The sequence below is a fragment of the Bubalus kerabau genome, chromosome 2, assembly GCF_029407905.1.
Source record: "Bubalus kerabau isolate K-KA32 ecotype Philippines breed swamp buffalo chromosome 2, PCC_UOA_SB_1v2, whole genome shotgun sequence".
NCBI classification, from domain to species: domain Eukaryota; kingdom Metazoa; phylum Chordata; class Mammalia; order Artiodactyla; family Bovidae; genus Bubalus; species Bubalus kerabau.
The window spans coordinates 165484415-165499686 of record NC_073625.1 but is presented as its reverse complement, the minus strand read 5'-3'; the positions used below and the strand labels follow the sequence as shown (position 1 = coordinate 165499686).

Here is a 15272-nt window from a genome sequence, read left to right as displayed (position 1 = left end):
AGCAAAGGAGACTTCCTGTTTCCCCACACCCTGGTCCTGCCAACACAACACAACACAACACATGGCAAACCCTGGGGCTTTGCCACACTAGGAGTTAAAAACAAATAGGAGCCACACAGCCCCCAGTAGCAGTTGCCCCCGGCCATCCTCATCCATCACAAGTCAGGTGGGGTCTGCAGAAGTTGTTGCTGAGACCTCAGCGATGACAGCATAGAGAATGGCAGAAAATTGGAACTGGAGGGAACCAGGGCTAAGGGAATGGATCCAAATTAGGCTGGTCCTCAAAGAGGTGTACTGAGATACTGAAAGACAGTGCCCAGCAGAGATCTAATAGAATGGCACGGTGAAGGAGGGGCAATTCTACCGCAGGGCCGAGGATGGCCAGCATTGTTTAAAATAGGGCTTCAGACAGGAGCACAGGCATCAGGGAAAAGAGACCAACTCAGATGGTTAAAGAATCTGCCTGCAATGCAGGAGACCAGGGTTTGATCCCTGGGTCTGGAAGATTCCCTGGAGAAGGAAATGGCAGCCCACTCCAGTATTCTTGCCTTGAGAAGCCCATGGACAGAGGAGCATGGCAGGCTACAGTCCATGGGATCACAAACAGTCAGATCCACCTGAGCGACTGACACTTCACTTCAGAAAAGGTAGATGAGCTAAGTGGTTAAAACCAAGAGCTTTGGTGCCTCCTTGTCAGGGTTCAAATCCTGGTTTCACCACCAACTGCCTGTGTGACCACAGGCAAATTTCTTATCCTCTCTGGGCCTTAGATTCCTCATTCCTAAAAAGGGACTAAGATGGACTTCCCTGGTGATCTAGTGGTTAAGAATCCATGCTTCCACTGCAATGGGCATAGGTTTGATATCGGTTCAGGGAACTAAGATCTCTCATGCCATGCAATGCTGCCCCAAAAAAAGGGGGGGGGGGAGTAATAATATAAGACTAAATGAGCTAGCATCCATCAAGAGCTTATGATGGTGATGATGTTGGTGTTGATGCCAGGTGTTCAAGAACAGCACCTGACATAAAGTAGAGATTAAGGAGAAGCAGTTCAGGCTCAGGAGAAAGCAGATATCCCATGTTTTCCTTTTTGATTTTTTTGTTTGTTTTGGAATGACCCGAAAGTGGGGAGAAAGGTCCTAAGTTTAAGCACAGCAGGATACAACAGATTCAAATTAATCATTTCAGTTCAGCTAGATGCCTACAACCAAAGGACCAAAAATAAACCTTTTAAATACTAACTCAGCATCAAGACCACTGCTTTCCCAGATGGTATCTTTTCTGCAAATTGGAGGGTGAAAGGGAAGCCCCTTCTCAAAACATTTCCAGGCTATTTGTTAGGGAATTGTTGTAATAAGTATATAAATGTACAATGGCTCTGATGTGAATGCAGTCCCCAGCATTGTGTGGTGTGCATTCTCTACAACACCCCAGCCTTCTGGCTTCAGCTCAAAGTTTGTTTTATTGTCTTAATGTAATATGTTGCATATTCTTTATCATGAAAAGTTTTAAATAACAAGAAAAAGAAGAATGATCTAAGCCATGTTAATCCTTTTTCCTGTTGGGGTAGACTGGAATATTTTCATCCTTATCAGATTTTAAAATAAATTCCTGCAAATCCATTTGACACAAGATGAGACTACTTACATGTGCAATTTTGAAAAGAAAAGCTAGAGAGAGATTTGGTTCCATAAAGTTCAAGTTGTTTAAAAGTAGAGAGTGTTGAATATGATCTAATGTTAGGAAAGCTATGTTAGTAACTCCTTCATCTCTAAATAAACTTCTGGGGAAGTTTAACAAAACCTGAAAGGCTTTAAAAACATTTCTACAACAATCAAGGTCCATAGACATATATGAGAGAGCTGGAAGCAGTTTAACTGAAACAAATACAAACTCAACTTCTGGTCTGGGTAGGGTTTTTCCCCCCAAATTATTTTTCCTTTCATCACAAAATAGAAAACCTCTTTGTTTCATGTATCCAGCTGAGCACCCATGGGCATTCATTCTGGTTTGGTCTCGGCTAAATGCAGAAAAACACAGTGGGTCTGTTTCAAGTCGACGCTCTGGAGGCGTCATGAATTCATCACTATACTGTCGCAAATGTCGTCCTACAGAGCTTTTCATTGCCCAGTGGTACCAGAAAAAAGGAGCCAGTATTGTTTATGAAATGCCTGTGAAACAGATATTTGATTCTTTTTTTTTTTCCCCTCTGAATCTTATAAGCAAGGAAGCAAAGGAAGAAGGAAGAAAAAAAAAAGAAGGGCAATCATTTCAGTAGCGTCACACAGAGCAAAAGGAAAGGGGGAGAAAGGAATGGAGGGGGCGAGTTGAAAGAGAAAAGAAGAAAGGTAAAAAGAAGGCGGGAAAAATCTCAGCTCTCCAACCTAATACCTGGATTATAAACGGACCTTCATGTGGAGGAAGTTTTTTGTATTTTTTGCTTAAATGACAAATGTTTACATCTGGTTTAAAACCTGACCATATACTTCTGTGGACCTTGATTGTTGTGAAAATGTTTTTAAAGCCTTTCAGGTTTTGCTAAACTTCCCCCAGAAGTTTATTTCAAGATGAAGGAGTTACTAACAAAGCTTTCCCAACATTAAATCATATTCAACATTCTTTACTTTTAAACAACTTGAACCTGTAGAACCAAGTCTCTTTTTATAAAAAAAAAAAAAAAAAAAGAAAGAAAGAAAGAAAGAAAAAAAATGCATTTGGAAGTAGTTTCATCTTGTGTGAAACGAATTTTCACAAATTTATTTTAAAATCTGATAAGGATGAAAGTATTCCAGGCCAACACAACAGGAAAAAGAATCAACAGAGCTTAGATCATTCTTCTTTTTCTTGTTATTTAAAACTTTGCATGATAAAGAACATGCAACATATTGCATAAAGATGAGAAAACAAACTTACAACTGGAACCCGAAAGCTGGGATGTGCTGTTGTTTACGCTGCACACCACAAAATGCTGGGGACTCCATTCACATCAGAGCCATTGTACATTTACAGATGTATTACAATTCCCTAGTGAATATCTTGGATATGCCTGAGAGAAAGTATTCTTCCCTCACCCTCCAATTTACCGAAAGGTGCGTCATTATTGTTTACTATATTATAAATCCAGTATTCATCTGAGACTTTCCTTCCCAGAGTTTAGCTATTTTGATTTTTATCAGAACCTCTGGGTAACCAAAATAAGAGGTAAGCTTGAAACTGTCTTGTTTTGGAGAAACCAGAATCTCTCTTCACTTTACTCTGCCCCCAAGACCTGAACTAGGATGTACAAGCCAAGCACCCAAGATGCAAAATTTAAGGAGGCACTGTCTCTCAGATGCCCACCCTGCATCCACATGAAGCTGACAGTGAGTGCCTTCTTAAATTTAGCGCCTAGGGGCCTCCTGCCTCCCATATAGGCCCCCACTGCCAGCAGCCCAGAGCCCATCCACCCTAGGAGTAACTTCAGTACTCTTTTTCTTATTTCCACCTAAAAGCCAGTTGCTTTAGCACCTTTCACTTCCAAATCTCCACCCTATGGCTTCCCATCAGAGAAGGCAATGGCACCCCACTCCAGTACTTTTGCCTGGAAAATCCCATGGACAGAGGAGCCTGATAGGCTGCAGTCTGGGGTCTCTAGAGTCGGACACAACTGAGTGACTTCACTTTCACTTTTCACTTTCATGCATTGGAGAAGGAAATGGCAACCCACTCCAGTGTTCTTGCCTGGAGAATCCAAGGGACAGGGAAGCCTGGTGGGCTGCCGTCTATGGGGTCGCACAGAGTCGGACACGACTGAAGCGACTTAGCAGCAGCAGCAGCAGCAGCATGGCTTCCCATAACACCCAACCAAGCTTCAGTCTCACCTTTCTTATCCAATTTCTTCTGTCCTTAGACATCTATGGCTGAGTTTTAAACAAGCCACCAAGAATTTTAGTTAATTAGTTAATAAGTAGTTTTGGGCCTCATTTCAAAAATTAAAAAAAAAGAGAGAGAGAGAAAATTTTTCTTTGTTATGCTCTAAAACTGTAAAACCACATCTAGCGACATCATGCCTTACCTAACATCCACAGATCTATTCAAAACAGATTTTTATCTAAGGATAAGGTAGTCTAACAAGATGGACCTTTCTAGTTAGTTATGGAGTATGTGTGCTAAGTTGCTTCAGTTGTGCCCAACTCTTTGCAACCCTATGGATTGTAGCTTTCCAGGCCCCACTATCCATGGGGTTCTTCAGGCAAGAATAATGGAGTGAGTTGCATGCTCTCCTCCAGGGGATCTTCCCGACCCTGGGATTGAACCCATGTCTCTTAAGTCTCCTGCGTTGCAGGAGAATTCTTTACCCCACTAAGCCATAGGGGAAGCTTGACATTGAGTATGCTGCTGCTGCTGCTGCTGCTGCTAAGTCGCTTCAGTCGTGTCCGACTCTGTGTGACCCCATAGACGGCAGCTCACCAGACTCCTCCGTCCCTGGGATTCTCCAGGCAAGAACACTGGAGTGGGTTGCCATTTCCTTCTCCAATGCATGAAAGTGAAAAGTGAAAGTGAAGTCGCTCAGTCGTATCCGACTCTTAGCTACCCCATGGACTGCAGCCCACCAGGCTCTTCCATCCATGGTATTTTCCAGACAAGAGTACCAGAGTGGGGTGCCATTGCCTTGAGTATATTACTGTGTAATTAATTTGCTTAGATTCCTGACTGGGGTTTTCTGGAGGAAATTGTGATGTGACAGAGGCACCTGCTGGGGGCTTGCTTCAATCATCTGGAGCCTTCAGGTCTCCCCAATCCTTCTTCCTTCCCCAGACAATTGCACTGTTAGGCAGAGAGGTGCATCGTATCCCTCATGTGTATTGAAAAGCACGATTTTTGCTGGAGAGAGCCAGATGACTCCGGAGAGAACAAGATGACATAGCTGAAAGCAACAGGGCTTCAGGGAAGTCCTGCAGGCTAGCTGGCAGGGAGGCAGAGTCCTTCCTTGGTGAGAGGCGCTCCTTCCCACCAAGTCATCACCATGGGCAGCTGGGGCTCTCCTCACTTCCTCTAGAAGCAGTCTCTGATCCTAAAACACCATTCTTCTTTGGATGACAGATTCTTCTTTGGATGCAAAATGCTGTGGCAATCAAAACTGTCTGAAAACACCATATTAACTGTTCAGAGTTTTAATTGAGTTAATCAAGGAGACGTAAGTGCAGCTGCTCTCCGCAGCCTTCTCATAGAGATGAAATCTTCATGCTGCGTTTTTGAAACCTTGTGCCTTCTCACTCAGGACTCCCTCTGGCAGACAGGTCTGGGGATTCAGGGGAGTGACTTCCACGCAGGATGAGGGCAAGAATGAAGACATGCAAGCTATTTGCAGACCCTCTCTCATTTAATTTTCTGAAGAACCCTGCCAGACACAAACCTGTGTCACTATTTTGCCAACAAAACTGATGCTCAGGGAAGTTCAATGGCTTTCCTACGTTTACTCAGTTAGAAAAGGTTGGCATTAGAGTTGGGTTTCCCAGGTGCTAGTGGTAAAGAACCCACCTGCCAACGCAGGAGACAAAAGAGACTCAGGTTTGATCCCTGATCAGGAAGATCCAGAGGAGGAAATGGCAACCCACTCCAGTATTCATGCCTGAGAATCCCATGGACAGAGGAGCCTGGTGGGCCCATAGGGTGGCGAAGAGCCAGACATCACTGAAGCGACTTAGCAGGCTCGCAGGGCACTTAACCTTGTTGGACTTCACACTCTTTGTTTCTCTTCATCCCTCCTCCCACCACTGTTTCCTCCCATAATGCAAAGTGACCAATACTCTTCTCAGGAGTTCAAGAACTTGATTGGCAGCTTGGTCTATTTGTAAATACTGGATATTGGCCTTTCATTTCTGAGCTCTAATCATTGGACTAATGTCGAGCGAAACTTTTAACACTGCATTATGCAATCCCTTTCAATTAGGATGAGAAAATTTGTGCAGTGATTGAAGTACTATGGCCCCAGTGAGCCACTGAGTCAGGACCAGCACAAGCTCCAGGGCAGTATTGCAACACCACGTGGTGCTACCAAGATCATTTAAGGAGAGTCCTGTGTCCTAGATGTGGGGTGCTGATTCTCTCAGCCCCCAACTTTTCTGGGGACACAGGTGAGTGGTGAGGTCTAGAGTGACCCCTTGGTCCAAGTCAACCCAGTCTATCTATAGCAGCCTCCACACTTGACTTACCTACTCCCAGTTCTGGCCCAAGTCTCACACGCTGCCTCCTGGATCACTGCCTCCAGCTCCCTTCTAGGCCCCCTCCCCCAGTTCCTCTAAGCCAGGATTGCAATCACAAATGTCTTGATTCCTCTGTAATTTTTCCTGATTTATTATAGGTACTCCAAGCCTACACAGCAGAGGAATGGATAATTTTTCTGTGACTGGGACCGGGAAGGTATGAGAAATCTGCCACATGCTGGATGCACAATGATAGGGGATGTTGGGAAATGCATCAAACTAAAAAGTACACATGCCCTACTTAAAGAAATTCAAGTTGAAAAAATCTGAACCATTCTGCTGATCAAAGTACTTCTGCAGTGGGATTCAGGGGCCACCAGTTTTCAACCCCTTTAAAGTCTCCTCTCTAATCTGTAGGCATGACTTTCTTCAAATCCTGAGTCAAGCTTAAATTTACTATCCTAGAATTTTCTTTACTAATCACTACTCCTTTACATCCCATGAAATACAATTTGAATCATATTGGCTTTTGATTTCATACCTTGAGGGCAAGAACGGTTTACCTAGGTTTCATATCTCAACTTCATATTAGACCCTGCCTCAAATTTACGTAATCAGAACTTCCAAGGATATATAGTACATAATGTGCCAGTTTTATGGGGAAAAAAAGAAGTGTTTGATGCAAGTCCTATTCCTAAGTGTGTAAATTTGTGTCATGAGCATCCTCAGAAACTCCTAATAATGGGGCAGAAGTTAATTTTCTGCTTCCCCATAGTTTGGAGAAAAGGGAAACATTCTGTTTTTAATTTGCACTAATACAAATAAACCATATGGCTTTCTGAATGACAGAATCACTGTGACACCCAGCCAGCTCTGCTCAGATCATTTCTCATCCCAAAAGCTGTCAACACTGGAAGTTAACCTTAATGGCCCGTGAATCTTTCTATCATCTGCTGCCCTCTAGTGGAGAGAAGGGATAGAGCAAACAGTGTCCTGCTGAATCCAGAGTACCCTGAGCCTAACTCCGGAAGAGAGTGAACAGTCACAGAAAAACCGTTCCTTCCTCTGTGGTGTACAGCTAGAGTAATTATAATAATTAAAAAAAAAACAAGCTACTTTTTTCCACTGTGGAAGGCAAAGTGTGAGTTGAAGTAAAATAATTATGAGTCAAATACAGACACCAGCAAAACATCTGAAAAAATGCTCAACATCGCTCATTATTAGAAAAATGCAAATCAAAACTACAACGAGGTATCACCTCACACGGGTCAGAGTGGCCATCATTAAAAAATCTACAAACAATAAATGCTGGAGAGGGTGTGGAGAAAAGGGAACCTCCTTGCACTGTTAGTGGGAATGTCGGTTGATACAGCCACTATGGAGAACAGTATGGAAATGTCTTTAAAAACTAGGAATAAAGCTACCATATGACCCAAAAACCCACTACCGGGCATATACCCTGAGAAAACGAAGATTGAAAAAGACACATGTACCCCAGTGTTCTTTGCAGCACTATTTACAATAGCTAGGACATGGAAGCAACTAGATGTCCATTGACAGATGAATGGATAAAGAAGTTGTGATACATATATACAATGGAATATTACTCAGCCACAAAAAGGAATGAATTTGAGTCAGTTCTAGTGAGGTGGATGAACATATAACCTGTTATATAGACTGAAGTAGTCAGAAAGAGGAAAATAAATATAATAATACGAATATATGGAATCTAGAAAAATGGTACTGATGAACCTATTTGCAGGGCAGGACTAGAGATGCAGACATAGAGAACAGACTTGTGGGCACAGTGGGAGAAGGAGAGGGTGGGACAAATGGAGAGAGTAGCATTGAAACATATACACTACAATATGGAAAACAGATAACTAAGGGGAAGAAGACACAGGGAGCTCAACCCCATGCTCTGTGACAACACAGAGGAGTAGCGTGGGGTGGGGGTGGGAGGGAGGTTCGAGAGGAAGAGGATATATGCATACCTGTGACTGATTCACGGGTTGTATAGCAGAAACCAACATAATATTGTAAAGCAATTATCCTCCGATTAAAATGTTTTTAGAGTATGAGTCAACAATTCAACAACATGTCATTTTTTAAAAATCACTTTTAGTGGTTTTTCTACAATAGAAAAGTATATAAGCTTTATTGTACACATTTATTATACAAATATGTGTTCATCTTGGAAAGTATAAATAAGCCACAAAATAAAAATGAAATCACCCAGAAACCACCCTCCATTAAAAGAATACCTTTACCATGAGGTATCATTGTGAATATATCATTCTAGACATTACTGGATGAACACGTAGAAAAATGATTTTGACTTAACAAATATGGATCACATTTTGCATCCCATTTCACAATCTGCTTCTTTACTGACATATTCTGAGGTCATGAAAGTGTTCATGCTTTCTGAAGTCATCCCTAACCTGTGTTTCAGCCACCAGAGAGCAGGCTCGCGAGGGTGCCATAACAAACAGAGGTGCAGTTTTCCTCCGGAACCATCTCTCACCTGACTTTCCAGCTGGCTTAAGCAAGTGACCAATCAAAAAACATATTATTTTATTTTTTTAGATGGTAGTTAAAATAATATATCTGAGCATATGGAAAATAAGTTAACATTAATATATTGAATATAGCTGTATTCAACATAGTGAGTTGTTTAATTGTTTAAGATCCACTACAATATTGGATTTAAACTTTGTGGATATGGCAGTTCATCCCTGCTTTAATAAATATATATTTTTTATATTTTTTAATATTTATTTTTAATTATATCTATGTGAAAGATTTTTCCCCCAAATTATGGGAGATATTTAACTTTCATGAGAGAAATTTTCAAATGTAACCAATCTGCACGTCTCTCAGAAGCAAAACATCATCACTTCTCCAGGCATGTGTAGCTTGTCCCCATGTTATAAACACAAGGAAAAGAACAGCATCTACTTAAGAGAAAGCCCTGATGATAGGAATGAAAGACAGCATGACCAGATTTAATGGTAAAGGAAAACTTAAAACTCCAGGATGGTACTTAAGTGAGCGTGATGGGAACGTACTGTTTCCTTATAATGATTTTAAATGGAAATTACAATTCAATCACAAATAGAAGTAAATTGTAGACAGTGAGGCGAACAAATCTGTTTCACTCGGATTCACGGTGATTATCAAATTAGCAGCTACTCATTCACCACTAACCATTTTCAGTCCTCTTGTTCCCCCTAACAACGCTGAACTGCAGCTTCCTGGTGATTGCAATGGTCGTGGCTCATCAGGGCTGTGTTTTCACTGTGCTTTTACCTTCCCTGTTTTTCCTTCTCGTTGCTTGGCAAGGTAAGAGGCAGAGGAGAGAGCATGAGAGGAATGAGAGTGCATGTGTGCACTTGTTTGGAAAGTTGTGCAACACCAGTTGAAGGCCTAACATCTGGCTACCAGCCACCTCCTGACCCACCTCCCCTCATCACCACCACCCCAGCCACACTCATTTTCTTGCCGGTTCTCCATACCAGGCACACGGCTGCCTCAGGGCCTTTGCACCTGCTCATTCCTTTGGTAGAACACACTTCCCCTGTACATCTGCAAAGTTTACTGCTTGGCTTCAACAGGGTCTAAGTTCAGATACCTGCTCCTTGGGGCGGCTGGTCTTCCCTAATTGCCCCTTTCTAAAATAGCCCTTCCTGTCAATCTCTACTCCCTCATTCTGCTTTTTTTTTTCCTTCCCCAAACATTCATCACTACCTGACATGGCATTACATACCCATTTTATGTTTCTTTATTGAATGAACCCAGTATCACACAGGGAATTCTGATGGAGAAAGTCCAGCATGAGTCTGGGAGGACATATATTGAGTTCACCAGGAGATTAAAATGCATAGCTTGGTTAAGAACCACTGGTTTAATGGAAATTATAGTCTTTGGAGTCAGACGGTCTGGGTTAAAATTCCAGCTTGGCAAGCAGGACACTACAGCTGTAGCCCCCATGAGAAGTGAGAAACATGGAAGCGATGATCCCCAGCACCAAGGGTTGTATCAAGATCATACCAGGACCAGATTTAGGACAACCTCTTGAACTGGAAAGTGTGATTAAATATGTTCTTATAACCTATTCTCTGAAGGTGAACTACTTATATTTTGGAGAAAAACATTTTTTAAAATAATAATGAAATTATGTTTAATTAGAAGCACAATCTAACCGAATCAGATTGTTCCTTTCTTGTAAACTCCAAATTGTATATCCATTTTTATCCCCGGAGGCAGTGCAAAAGACAAACGGATGGAATTTGGCCAATCTTCATAACTAATGCAAATAATTCCAAATTCTGAAATTCAAAATTGCTAGCAGCGACTTTACCTGCATTAGGCCATAGCGACTGCCATGAAGAGGGGATCTCTCCAACTCCCACCCCTACCCCAACTCCCCTGGGCTGAGCGGTCTCTGAACGTCCCCATTTGGGGGCTCACTCCGTAGGGGAAAGTGGCTCAGGGCGCGCTGGGTGCCCGGGAGCGCGCGGAAATGATGGTCGCATGGAGTAGGTCAAAGTCTCCCAGTCTGCAAAGACTGGGAGACAGCACTTCAGGAAGCAGCAAGCGGAAATGGGGCCTTTTAGAAACATTTGGCTCTCATAGTCCACTGTGATCTCCAAAGGAGCTGGGTCCAGTGTCATGAAAAGCGATGGATGAATTCAGGAAGCTCCAACTCAAGCGGCCAGGCTGCGGCTCCCAAGAGGTCTCAGAACAAACCTCTGTGATTGGAATGAGTTCTCTGGAGAACTGATATACGGTCCCCTTTTATGACAGAAGTCGCCAGCAAAACACTTAAGAACACACAGGTGGGGACATTTTGTTATTCATTTTTATGTAACCAAGGAAATAAATATCTTAAACGTACTTGTTTTTATGATCACCGTTAGCCAGGTTTAGTTGGATCAAGAGTGACACCTAGTGGACAAGCTCTGGTAACCTCTATTTTCTGTTCCCTCTAAAGCAATTTCGTTTCTAAAATTATTCCACAGTAGAAGGAATGATGCTAAAGCCACCTCACGCGAAGTACTTTGGCCACCTCATGCGAAAAGTTGACTCATTGGAAAAGACTCTGATGCTGGGAGGGATTTGGGGCAGGAGGAGAAGGGGACGACAGAGGATGAGATGGCTGGATGGTATCACTGACTCGATGGACATGAGTCTGAGTGAACTCCAGGAGTTGGTGATGGACAGGGAGGCCTGGCGTGCTGCGATTCATGGGGTCGCAAAGAGTCGGACACGACTGAGCGACTGAACTGAACTGATAACCAAACTGTCATAAAGCCAATGCCTTTGAAAACCTTACCCCAAATTTTATAACTTCTATTCCTGTAAGAACAGCAAAGGGACAATGGCAGACTAAAAATAGTTTTGAAGCATTTGTGAGTGAAGAAACAGATAAGAAAAGGAAATAGTAAAAGATGTAAAGACATATCTTTGTCTCAAGTTTCTTTAACATAGTATGAAAATTTCCCATCAGATGGAAAGAGGAAAATTTGAATTTTACTAGGAATCTGTGAGTAGGACTTTTTGGACTGGAAGCAGGTGAAAAACAGTAGCTACTGCCTCTGGAAGCCTGGCCTGGGGATGTTGGCCCCCTTACCTTGTGGGATCCAAATATCCACTCTTGCAGAATCTGAAAGGTTCAGCAATTCACATGTTCCAGCTTACACAGAGCAGGGTCATCTGGTAGGCACCTTGGGCTTCTGTCCTCAGGCACTTTCACCATTTTTTTTTTTCTCAAATGTTTACCCTAAAATCAAGTAACACTAGGACCTCTCCAACCATCCAGTGGTTAAGACTCCAACTTTCCACTGCCTGGGGCACAGGTTCGATTCCTGGTTAGGGAACTTAAGACTCCACATGAAGCGAGATATGGCCAAAAAAAAACAAACCTAAAGCAAAATAAAATCCGGGAACATTACCTAACAGTCAGTCACACCATAGGACAAAGCCATTGAACTAAAGGCTGCCCCTGGGAAATTCAAAATATGCGCTTGCTGTAACACATAGATTCGCCCATTTTGATCATAAAAAATTTATTCTGCTTCCTAAATGTCCTCTGGGGTAATATCTTGCTCCCCTTCACCTCAGGAAGAACCATTTGCTACTATTCAGACAGATTTTACCAGCCCCTCTGTAAAGTCACTGAGCCTCTCAACTGCTACCAGCTTCCTGTCAGTTCTTATCCTTGCCTAGCACAACTGCAGCTTCCTAGTTTCTCACCCCTCCTCACCCGCACGCCTCCCAGTTACCTTCTCACAAGACTCAGGTGGCCCCAGCCCAGGGTTTCCCTCCCAGAGTGCTTCCACCCAGGACCTCCCTCCCAGTTGCATCACAGTGATTCCTCTGAAATTCCCCAAAAAGTGTTAGTCACTCAGTCGTGTCCAACTCTTTGCAACCCCATGGACTGTCCCGCCAGGCTCCTCTGTCCACGGAATTCTCCAGGCAAGAAAACTGGAGTGGGGAGCCATTTCCCTTCTCCAGGGGAATCTTCCCAACCCAGGGATCAAACCCAGGTCTCCCACATTGCAGGTAGATTCTTTACCATCTGAGCCACCAGGGAAGCCCCGAATCTCCCTGAGTAAACATAAATTTGCAGGGAAATAGCTCCCACCTGAGCACCTCCTCCCCACCAGAAACACACACTATTACTCCCATGCCTGGGCAGCACCAAGCCGTTGGTTTGCTCTAGCAGCTCCGTTGAGCCTAATGGTGTAACTCACTCCTGTTTGTTTAATTGGTTAAATCAGATAATGTGTTTGGGGCTGGGATACAGTGTGCTCACTTGTGTGTGTTTAATTGACACTCACCCCCGATGCTGAGACCCAGAAGCACAGTTTAAAAATTAAAAGTTTTCAAAGCCACGTTGATGTCAACAACAGTTCATAGACTTCACAGCCAGCAAATACTTCAGATAGGTTTAATTATTGAAAACAACTGATCTTCAGGCCCAAGGAGGTATCACTTCCTTCAAGTTTCCCAAACCTGGCTGCATCCAAGTCATCAGAAAACCATGATGAAAAGACAAAGCCCAGGGCCCCACCTCAAATCTCCTGCACTAAAATGTCTAGGTAGGGACCGGGAATGTGTTTTCACAAGCCCTCAGCCAGCCCCACATCACTTGAGTCTAGTGTTTGGAAGCCCTGCTTTGAATCACAGCTCAAACCTCACCTCATTTCAGAGAAGTCTAATTAAGCAAATTCTGCTAGTGTTTCCTGGTATAAAGTCGTGTATGTCATCTTGATTTTTGCCATATCCATGGACCACCTGTACTGCAATTTACATAAGATGTCTATATCAATTGGCCTGCATTTTTGCATAAATAGAGTTCAGGTTTTTTAAGTTATATCACTACTAGGAAATCATGGCTTTGATGGATGTTAGTATATTTTTTCTAATACACAATACTTGTACACCATTAAAAACTGTTTTAAAAATGCATTTGCCTGTAGAACTAAACTAAGTTTGTATTCCAGTGGGTACACTTCATTAACGGAGAAGGCAATGGCAACCCACTCCAGTACTCTTGCCTGGAAACTCCTGTGGATGGAGGAGCCTGGTGGGCTGCAGTCCATGGGGTCGCTAAGAGTCGGGCATGACTGAGTGACTTCACTTTCACTTTTCATTTTCATGCATTGGAGAAGGAAATGGCAACCCACTCCAGTGTTCTTGCCTGGAGAATCCCAGGGACGGTGGAGCCTGGTGGGCTGCCGTCTCTGGGGTCGCACAGAGCCGGACACAAGCAGCAGCAGCAGCAGCAGCAACACTTCAATACTGGAGAAAACACTGATAAAAAGAAATAATTTCTGATTCTACCCTTTCCTTCCAGGAGACTTTATTGTGGTCCCTGCCGCAAAAGGGGGGATGTTAGAACAAACAACAGATTCCCTGACTTGCTAGCTCCCCAAGGAGCTAGCAAACTGGTTGTTTCTATGGGGTGAGGGTAGAGGTGTGTCCAAGGGTCAGGTCGAGGGGTGGCTTAGGTGTTTTGTCCACCCCTTAGTGGTGGGGGGATGGGGCATGCCCAGTACCCTGCTTTTGCTCCAGGCTCTTCAAAAGTGGCAGTTGGGGTTTCTTTGGTCTCTTTCTATCTTGTGTCCAAAATTTATCTCAACTCTTGCATGTCTGCAGGTATTTTTAATCTCATAAACTTTCTTTGTATTTTGTTGCCCAAGGAGAGGTGCGTCCAGGTGCAAGCATTGCGGCACTGCAGCTGAGGGTCCCAGCCCGTCTCACCTTGACTCCAGAATTCCAGAGAACGCCAGCCTCCAGGGATACGATAAACGCACACTACACCAACACAGCTAAACATCCGCTGCAGAAGGCCCTGGTTTCTTCTTTCATGTTTTCTTCCTTCGTATCCTCTGTTTTTTATTTTATTGGCTAAAACTAAATAACATACTTTTTTTCTTATTTTGAAAGCAAATGTAAAAGTAAGAAAAATTAGAGGCAGACTGTTATCAGTCTGGCTTCACCCTGCGATGCAACGGGTCAAATACAGGGTGTGGGGGATGGGACAGGAGGTGTCACGAGCTGGGCAACACTGCCACTCACCCAGGTTGAGGTTAAGAACCAGCCCACGAGCACTGCAGGGGGTAGAGTTGATCCAGATAAATGCTGCATGTTGTTCTTGACAGAACTGAATGCTCCCAGCTATTAAGGCACCGTTTCCGAGTGGTCAACATGAAGGGAAGGAACATCAGCAATGACACAGTCCTCTCGGATCATGTGGTCCTGGGACCCCCAGGAGAATGGGTCTTCACTGCTGTGTCTGTCTGGTTTACAAGCAGGACTGGCGCTGAATGAGGCAAGCCCATTATCAGCAGCAGTTATGGAGACCATTGTGGCAAATTCACACCGGAGTCTTTCCTCAAAAGGTAAAAAGTTTGGGACCCCACGGCTGGCACGTGTCACCAGGCTGAATGGGATGGCTGTGTGCCCAAACTCTGCGGGCAGCTGTCTTGGAAGTAGAGGAGGAGATGGAAGCCTTCTGGGAATTTCCCAAGCAGAGTTTCAGTTCAGCGATGCATGTAGATTTCACCCCTTCCAGTT

The 15272-nt window shown here is 43.6% G+C and overlaps 2 long non-coding RNA genes across 3 annotated transcripts in view; one reads left to right on the top strand and one right to left on the bottom strand.

The window, feature by feature from the left end:
• LOC129644059 (uncharacterized) overlaps positions 1–12448 on the bottom strand; it is a 202455-nt gene extending 190007 nt beyond the window's left edge. For both annotated transcript variants that reach the window (XR_008710718.1, XR_008710717.1), the window contains exon 1: positions 11821–12448. This is a non-coding gene — a long non-coding RNA (uncharacterized LOC129644059). The remainder of the gene's footprint in view (positions 1–11820) is intronic.
• Positions 5696–6411, top strand: LOC129644060 (uncharacterized). Its single transcript, XR_008710719.1, has 3 exons — positions 5696–5833; positions 5933–6116; positions 6344–6411. It is a non-coding gene; the product is annotated as an uncharacterized LOC129644060 (long non-coding RNA).
• Positions 12449–15272: the final 2824 nt, after the last annotated feature.